This window comes from Mytilus galloprovincialis, chromosome 9, assembly GCF_965363235.1.
Source record: "Mytilus galloprovincialis chromosome 9, xbMytGall1.hap1.1, whole genome shotgun sequence".
Classification (NCBI taxonomy): domain Eukaryota; kingdom Metazoa; phylum Mollusca; class Bivalvia; order Mytilida; family Mytilidae; genus Mytilus; species Mytilus galloprovincialis.
In genome coordinates, this window is record NC_134846.1 from 89,751,101 (window position 1) to 89,759,855 (window position 8,755).

Here is an 8,755-nt window from a genome sequence, read left to right on the forward strand (position 1 = left end):
ATTTTAAAATTCACTCTCTTTAGTAATATATCCGTGACCGCTGTGGATAGTAAACTTGGAATTGATAGTAAATAGCAAAACCAAGTAATTTGTAGTGTATTAATGTTCTAATGACACGTACAGACAGACGCGAAAAAAAAAAATAATACGAAAGTGAGATTTCAAACGAAAATATAACAGATTTTGGAAAAAAAAGGGTAGGGTAAAAAAAATGTCCTGTACCCAAGTACCTATGCTTACTATTAAAGCAATAATTTGAGAAATATATATTAAGGGTTATACTAATATGTGAATATTATGAGTCCAGGTAACTCGATCAACTTGATTTGTACGTATGAAAAATTATATTTATTATCTGGTCATGTCCCGCGTTTTTTTTTTGTAATGGTGTTATAATAACAGTGTAAGTTAAGACCAAAAAGTAGACCAGGAAAATACTTTATTATCTTTACTAGTTAATTTCTGGAGATCATGTGTCTGTCATTTATTCTGTTATTCACATCTTTTAAACAATTATATTATATACGCATCATATCAATCTATCAATTAGGATACATTATTTTATTTGGCTTAATAACATATTATTGGTATTTAGTGCGACCGTGCACCTTTCGGTTGTCTCGAGTGTTTTCTATTATAGCAATGTTTAAGTCGTCATGTTGCGGGATTTTCAAATCCCAAAAGAAGAACACACTTCAAATTCAACATGATTTTCGATTTGGTAACCGCATTACTTTAATATAGATCATTATATATTACATAACCTTACACAATCAATTTACTTTTTATGATTAATCTGATATGCATGCCCAATATATTTTATTCCCAAAACCTTATTTAAAAAGGAGGGGACATGGTCAAAGTGTCGTGCAAACCAAATTATTGTTTATTGTCACGGAATAATAACAAACTGTGCTATAGTTTTTAAGATTATTGAATAATTGACTTGTTCTATAGGTACATGTACCTTACTTACCCAGGTGACATATCAGTTGTACCCTTGATATTGGTATAAATTCAAATCACAGGCACTTGTTTCTATCCATTTGAAGACCCACTATTAACGTATATATTTACCAGAAATAATGGTTTTAAGCGGAGAGGTGAAAAAATTACTTGGGTATCGTCGTGTCATATGTTTTCGTATGTCATATGTTTTCGTATCAACCACATTTCGTCGGTTTCGACTGCATACGCGTACATTGTGGCATGTTTTTCTGTTTCTATATTTAGAACAACAACACCACTACAACTTGATATATTTAAAACATATTCAACGTCGCTTTTTAAAGACGTTAGAACAAATTAAATAAAACTGACCTATTTAGCCATTTTTATTTAATGTCAAAAATACGCATCACTAGAATAGTTGTGGAAAAAAATTCTGAAGGGTTAAAATAAAGTCCAGATATGTTTTTTGCAAGTCAGACACCGGATCTTCAAGACATATGACTGTCATGTGTTTTTTTGGCCGTTTTAATTACAAACCATCGAGTTAAAATTAGCAGGGTTCTTATATAAAATGGTTGTTCAAAATCCAACTATTCAATATTTCATTGACAATTTTTTTTTATACATCCTTGATACATGAAGATGAAAACAGTCTTAACTTTTTATATTTAATCATAAATTTTGAAAACTGCATTTTATTTTAGAAAAAATAATGTATTTTGTACAAACCAGGTGCCAATCTGAAAATTAATCAAAATCTAAAAATTTCATCACACGAAACACCAACCTTACACTATTTACTAGTAATTTTTAGTACTGAAAAGTATTTATTAACTTTTTTTATGATTCAAGTGATCACCAGAACCACGACTTTAGAAAAAATTTATTTCCAGATTTTGTAGTCATTTCCTGTCCGTGTACTGATCCAATTTTTATTTCATACGAAAACATATGACGCCGTTTTTTTGACATACAAAAATCGCAAAGTAATCGGAAACAGTAAAAAATCGTAGAAATCATTGACAAAAAAACTAGATACCTAAAATCAATCTACAGGACATGCTTTTTAAATCTAAGTAAACACCTAAATAAAAACTCAACAGTAAAAACCGTAAGCAGTGAAAATTGTTATTAGTACGAAAACACATTACACGATGATACATGTACCTTCTCGAAAATATACGTTGATAGTGGGTCTTCCAATGGATAGAAACAAGTGCCTGTGATTCAAATGCTTAATGATATATTAAAAGAAGATGTGGTATGATTGCCAATGAGACAGCTGTCCACAAGAGACCAAAATGACACAGACATTAACAACTATAGGTCACTGTACAGCCTTCAACAATGAGCATAGCCCATACCACAAAGGCCCCGATATGACAATGTAAAACAATTCAAACGAGAAAACTAAGATACATGTATATGTACATTGTACATGTTGTATATGAAGATTAATTAGATTAAAGTAAACAATGTGGTATGTTTCCAAAATAAATGCTATCCGCTAAAAACCAACTGATGTTGATCCAATTACTATAGCCAAACAAATGATACATACATGTAGGTTACCATACTTCCTTCATTTATATTATGATTATTGAGTATTTTTTTGGAAACATTTCAAACCTTTACATGCTGTTTATATATGTTACAGTAAATAGGTGAAATTAGGAATTACATGTAATTACTAAAATTTAGGAATTACAGGTAATTCCCGATGCACTTCATGCACTTAGTTAATACAAGTAATTCCTTAAACGGCCCAGTTATTACCAGTAATTACTAAATTTAAAATGAATATTTACACCTATTTACTGACTGCTAACACAACCACAACCATAACTTTTGATCACCTGACCATAATACAACATTGTTTTAGCTGTGTAATACTAACTAGAAGATCAGTTAGTACACTTAAAATTTTGAATGGTTGATATGTATAAAAAATATCTTGAATAAATATGGACTTTCAAATATTTGGTTAAATCAGAGTAACTTTAGTTTTAATCCAAAATGGTTTAAGTTGAGCATTATAATACAGATAATTTTTGACCAACTTCAGCAGACATGGTAATCAGAAATGGAAAATTCTCCCAAAGCATTATGTCTTAACTTTTTAAAGAACTCTTTGAATATGAAGAATATTTAGACTTATTACCTTATAAAGATAAGATAACGTTATGCAGGTTAAGAACTGGAATGAACTGTTATGTGCATTAGCTTCGAGATATATAAAAAAAATATCTTTTTTTTGTTGTTAAATCATTTATAAAAATGATATTGTAAAATTATAATTCACTGTTAGCAGCCATTCTGGTTTTATTTTGTTAAATTAGCTGAGAAACAAGGTTGATGAGTTGTGCACTTGCAAGTGAATATTTGGACCTCATTGAATACGTATTCATGTGACCTTCAAATCAACCCCTAGCTGGAGATGGGTTATCGATGTATTAAGCTATTAAAATTGTAAGGGTTTTTGCAGAACAAATACATGTAGTCTCGGTTACTTTTGCTGTTAATCGCAGGCTCAACAAAAATGAGGAAAAAATATTAAAATTTTCCTCTAGATACTATCTGTTGACTAGTACTGTAAGAAGCTTCAGTCAAAATTGGGTAAAAATCCAGGATGGTTTATAAAATCTAATGTTTTAAAAACTTTAACTACAGAGTGTATGTAATGTTAACTGGGACAAAACTAGTCCATTTATAAGTGATATACGAAAAAAAGGATTTTTTTTTCAAACTTTACTTTTGGATATTATTTTATGATCACAAACATTTAGCTTCTGTCCAAGTTCATGAAGTTTGGTAGAAATCCAGGATATTTGGAGAAAGTTTTTTTTTAAAGTTTTGAGCCACAGTGCATGATGGAGATTTTAGTTTGATTTTGGATAGATATCATTGTCTTGCATACATATATTTACGGAGTTTCAAAACCTATAAAACAACCATTTTCCAGTTTCAATTCACAAACACTAAAGAGTATGCACTTTGGATGTGCATTATATTCCTACATCCTTAAGTTAGCGCCGTTAAAATCCCTACCCCTTTACTTTCTTATTTGATATCTTGAATTATGTTTTTAATTTTAAAACAAAAACATCAAGTTAGTAAATAGCTGTAAAAATGACAAAAAAAATCAGTGATTACCAGTAATCACTGAAACAACTAGTAAATACATGTAATTACTAAATTGGCTAGTAATTACAGGTATTTACTGAAGTGTTTAGTAATTACATGTAATTCCTAATTTCACCTATTTACTGTAACATATACATGTTACTACAGTTCAGCGACTCAAGTTTAAAAGGCATTTATATAAAAGAATTTAAACTTAATATCATTTTGTATGAACATCATGTTGAATATTTACATTTTCTCAAAAAGTTTTTATTTTACTTAGCTAATAAAGAAGATGATGGATTCCCAAACAGAAATCTTGATGACAGTGAAAAAATTGAAGAATTGCACCAATTGTTACAGAGAATCGATTTCAAGCAGAAACAGATGCTCAAAGATAAGGGAATACAACAGCCATCCATGTTCCTTCACATATAAAGGTATATATCATTGTATATTGTATATATATATTTTGTCTACATTTTCTGAATTTATGATTTTAAAAATCTTTCAAAAGATATAAATGTACATTGTAAGTCATGTAATTCAAATAGAGACGTGCCATTGTCTTTGATAAAAGATAGAGTTACATGTACATATATGCCTTTTTAGTATTATCAGCTTATAAGCCTTGTTAAAATCTATAAATATACCTTATGTATATTACATGTATGTTGAAATGTCTGTCAGAATATATACATACATGTATATGCATGTGATCATAATGTTTCAAATAGCCAAACATTGTAAAATATATATGTATATATATGGCAGATTCCATGTAAGAAATGGAAATGTCTGTCAAAATGAATGAATAGATAAAAATAATAATTACTGTTATTTGAAAGATAATCTGTGAATGTTTTGATGAATAATGATGTTAGATGAAATTATAAAAATAATTTTTGGATATGATTGTTTCTGTTTAAAGTAGAAATGATAAAAACAAGTTGAAAAAATGCAAAAATTTTGACAGAATTAACTCCCATTTTTTTTACACAATGTTTATGTGTTGCAATGCTTTTTGTTGACACTTGTATACTGGTATTTACTAGTGTAGTCAGGTTATTCAAACATCCCTGTTCCCAAATCTGTTACTTTTTTTAGTCAAAAACATCTGTGATATATATTTTTTTTCACTTTCAAATATCTCGCTTTATAGCTCGGTGTCTGTCAATAAATCTTACGTCAGGAACATCGCTGTAAAAGCTTTCAAAATCATTGTTGGTTCCAATATATGCCAGTTAAAACTGTAAATCATGCTGTGCATAAGAAAAAACCCATGTTGATTCATTTATTTAACTTTATTCAAGCAATAATTTAAACTTATATGTTTCCTACATAAGATCTGTCTAACTTGTTTTCTTATGTCTGAAACATTTGAATGTGCTAACAATTTAAGTAATTTGACCTGAGGTGAAATCTTGTTAGATGTTAGGCTGCAGTATTTTCAAGGAGTTTTAAAAATGACTTTCAACTAGGATTTGATTTCCAATGTCAGTCAAAAAAAACAAATATATATTGTCTGTCAAAATATCTTATGTATGAAAAATCTTATGTCAGAATCAAGTCTGTCAAAATCTTATGTCAGAAACTCAATTTGTCTGTCTAATCTTATGTCAGAAAAAATAAAGTCTGTCAAATCTTATGTATAAAAAAATAAAGTCTGTCAAATCTTATGTATGAAAAAAATAAAGTCTGTCAAATCTTATGTATGAAAAAATAAAGTCTGTCAAATCTTATGTCAGAAATAATAAAGTCTGTCAAATCTTATGTCAGAAACATAACATTTATGGCTTCGTTTATTTTAAAAGGATGATGCTCATAATTTTTTTTTTGGGTCAAATTGTCTTTATCTTTATTAGTAAAGCATATATTCAAAAACAGAAGTTCATTGCGTATGATTTTTGCCTAACATGCTTATGGGAGTTGTTTCACTTTCTTATATGGAATCTGCCATATACAACTAGTCTAAACATCAACCCAACAATGTTAGATCTGTAAATTTGCTTTCGCAAATTTTTGGTTCTTCCCTCGCCGGGATTCGAACCCATGCTACTGTGATATCGTGACACCCAATCACCTGCACTGCAGCCGTCCCACTAGACCACACGACCACCTGGGCTATATACATGTATATATATACATGTATATACAACTCGTCTAAATATCAACCTTACAATGTTAGATCTGTACATGTAAATTTGCTTTCACAAATTTTTGGTTCTTCCCTCGCGGGTATTCGAACCCATGCTACTGTGATATCGTGACACCAAATCGCCTGCACTGCAGCCGTCCCGCTAGACATATATATATATATTGAGTATTGGAAATCCTGTACACCCTTTCCTTAGACCAAGTTTAACAAATATAATATGAATGTTTAAATTCAACTAATTATCTCCTGGCAATACACATTTATTTTTGGAACTTTTTATGTTTTATTTTGCAGTAAGCAGCTGTTTGTGATGCTTATAGGCATAAACAATCTAGTCTGGACATGTAAAACAGCAGCTGGTTCTATTTTGAAGTAAGCTATTTGATGATTACATTAATTTGACATGACCAAACCAAGTCTTGGGATAAATTAATAGTACTCATTGTCATGATTGTACTAGCTTTTTATTGTTTTATATATTTTATGGAAAATACTGTTAGTTGAGGCCTGCAAAAATTAATTTATAAGGAGATGAAGTGTTGTTGCCAATGAGAGTAGAGACATCTAACAAATAGCATGAATAGAATCATGGAGGATTGAATTCATACTCATTTTTATTAGAGTGTTACAAAATAATTGCAGGAAAAAAAAAAACAACAACAAAAATCAAAATAATTGTGTATTTAGTAGAATTAGCCAAATCAAACAATAACTGACTTAAATCTTGTTTGAAATTTTCACATTTCTATTGATTAAATATTATTTTATAGATCAAATAATAAATAGATAAAAGGGCAGTAATCCAGTCTCAGATTTTTGTTTTGGTTATATTGTATACAGCTGATTGTATTTTAATACTATTTACAAATACTTCTTATATGTCAAAAGAAAAAAAATTGCTGTACCTGATATTGTGATTTATATTGAAATTGATAAAGACAACAAACTCAATAATGAGCTATTCCAATATCAATCTCCCTAGGGAAAAAATGGGGTGCTACCTAATTTTAGACCTCCATAGTGCCCATAGACACATCAAACACTTGCCAAAATATAAGCCTGAACCCCTGAGGGGATCACACATCAAATTATAAAAGTTGTATATATTCTACACCGTGAATAAGACCAAACAATGATAGGAGTTAGTTTTAAAATATAATTGAAAAACTAAACTGATACAAATCAATATTTTTTTTGATGTTGATAAATAAATCACAATGTGTAATAGTTGTAATAAATTGTTATGCCAGCCTACAATAGTAGAAGGGGTTTATGTTTAATGATCCATGCTTTTGTTTGTTTATTCTTTCATCTGTTCTGCTTTAGGTTCAAGTTTTGGTAAAAGTTTTTGGTCAGGATAGTTGTTAATGATGTTAATGACCAATCAACTTAAAAATAAATATACATGTGCCTTATGTTATGATCTTTCTAAGGATAAATTAATGGTTTGACCCCAATTTCATGGTCCATTGAAAATAGAAAATTTATCACAACTTCTAGCTATTCTTTTTATAGAGTTATTCCACGAGATATTTTTGGGTCACTCATTAGAATATCTTTTAAATATATGATTTTGATTACAACTGCATTAAGATAGAATAATTGCATGCAGAAAATTATTGCTTTTGTCACATATATATCACTTGTCAATTTAATAGAATTAAACATTTTTTTTTATTACTTTATTACAGAAGCTACAAAATAGAGCTAAGGCCCTTTAAACCAAGAAACTGCCAGTGTCAGAAAAGGACAAACTTAGAAAGGCCATGCAAATTGATTTAATGTCAAGTTGGGACCGTGATTCTGTAGATAAACTCGCCTGATCACAACTGGGATTTGACTGTCACAAGATTTTAAATCTTACATGGATAAACTAAAGTCATTTACTAGACTGTAAATACCAGAGACAGCTGAATGCACAAGGCAAAGAGCTGAGGTCCAAGTAAATCAGAGAGGCCTTGTCACAAGAAATGTACAGAACTTGCATGGATTTTTACTTAAGGGCATATGACACAAAATTGAGAGATATCAATAAAAATTTCTTTAAATTTTAATAAGGACCAATTCAAAGGTACACTTTTGGAATTTGCAAGAACAACAAGTGAAACTGCGAGCTACTGCTCACTGATGATACCCCCGCCGCAAGTGGATAATATTAATAGTGTAAAAATATGCAAGTGTTCGGTAAACAGGAAGTTGTCGAGTGATGAATCTGAAAACGCATCACACGGTATAGCTGACTTCTAAAAATCCTGAAACCAAATTTCAGAAATCCTTGTATTGTAGTTCCTGAGAAAAATGTGACGAAAATTTTTAACTTGGTTATGATGTGTAAAATCATACAAGTGTTCGGTAAACAGGAAGTAGTGGAGTGATGAATCTGAAAACGCATCACACGGTATAGCTGACTTATATAAATTCTGAAACCAAATTTCAGAAATCCTTGTATTGTAGTTCCTGAGAAAAATGTGACGAAAATTTTCAACTTGGCTATCATGTGTAAAATCATACAAGTGTTCGGTA

The 8,755-nt window shown here is 30.0% G+C and overlaps 1 long non-coding RNA gene across 1 annotated transcript; it reads left to right on the forward strand.

The window, feature by feature from the left end:
* Positions 1–408: 408 nt before the first annotated feature.
* LOC143046304 (uncharacterized) lies at positions 409–8,323 on the forward strand. The gene is made up of 4 exons (XR_012969119.1): positions 409–721; positions 4,358–4,514; positions 6,527–6,604; positions 7,924–8,323. It is a non-coding gene; the product is annotated as an uncharacterized LOC143046304 (long non-coding RNA).
* Positions 8,324–8,755: the final 432 nt, after the last annotated feature.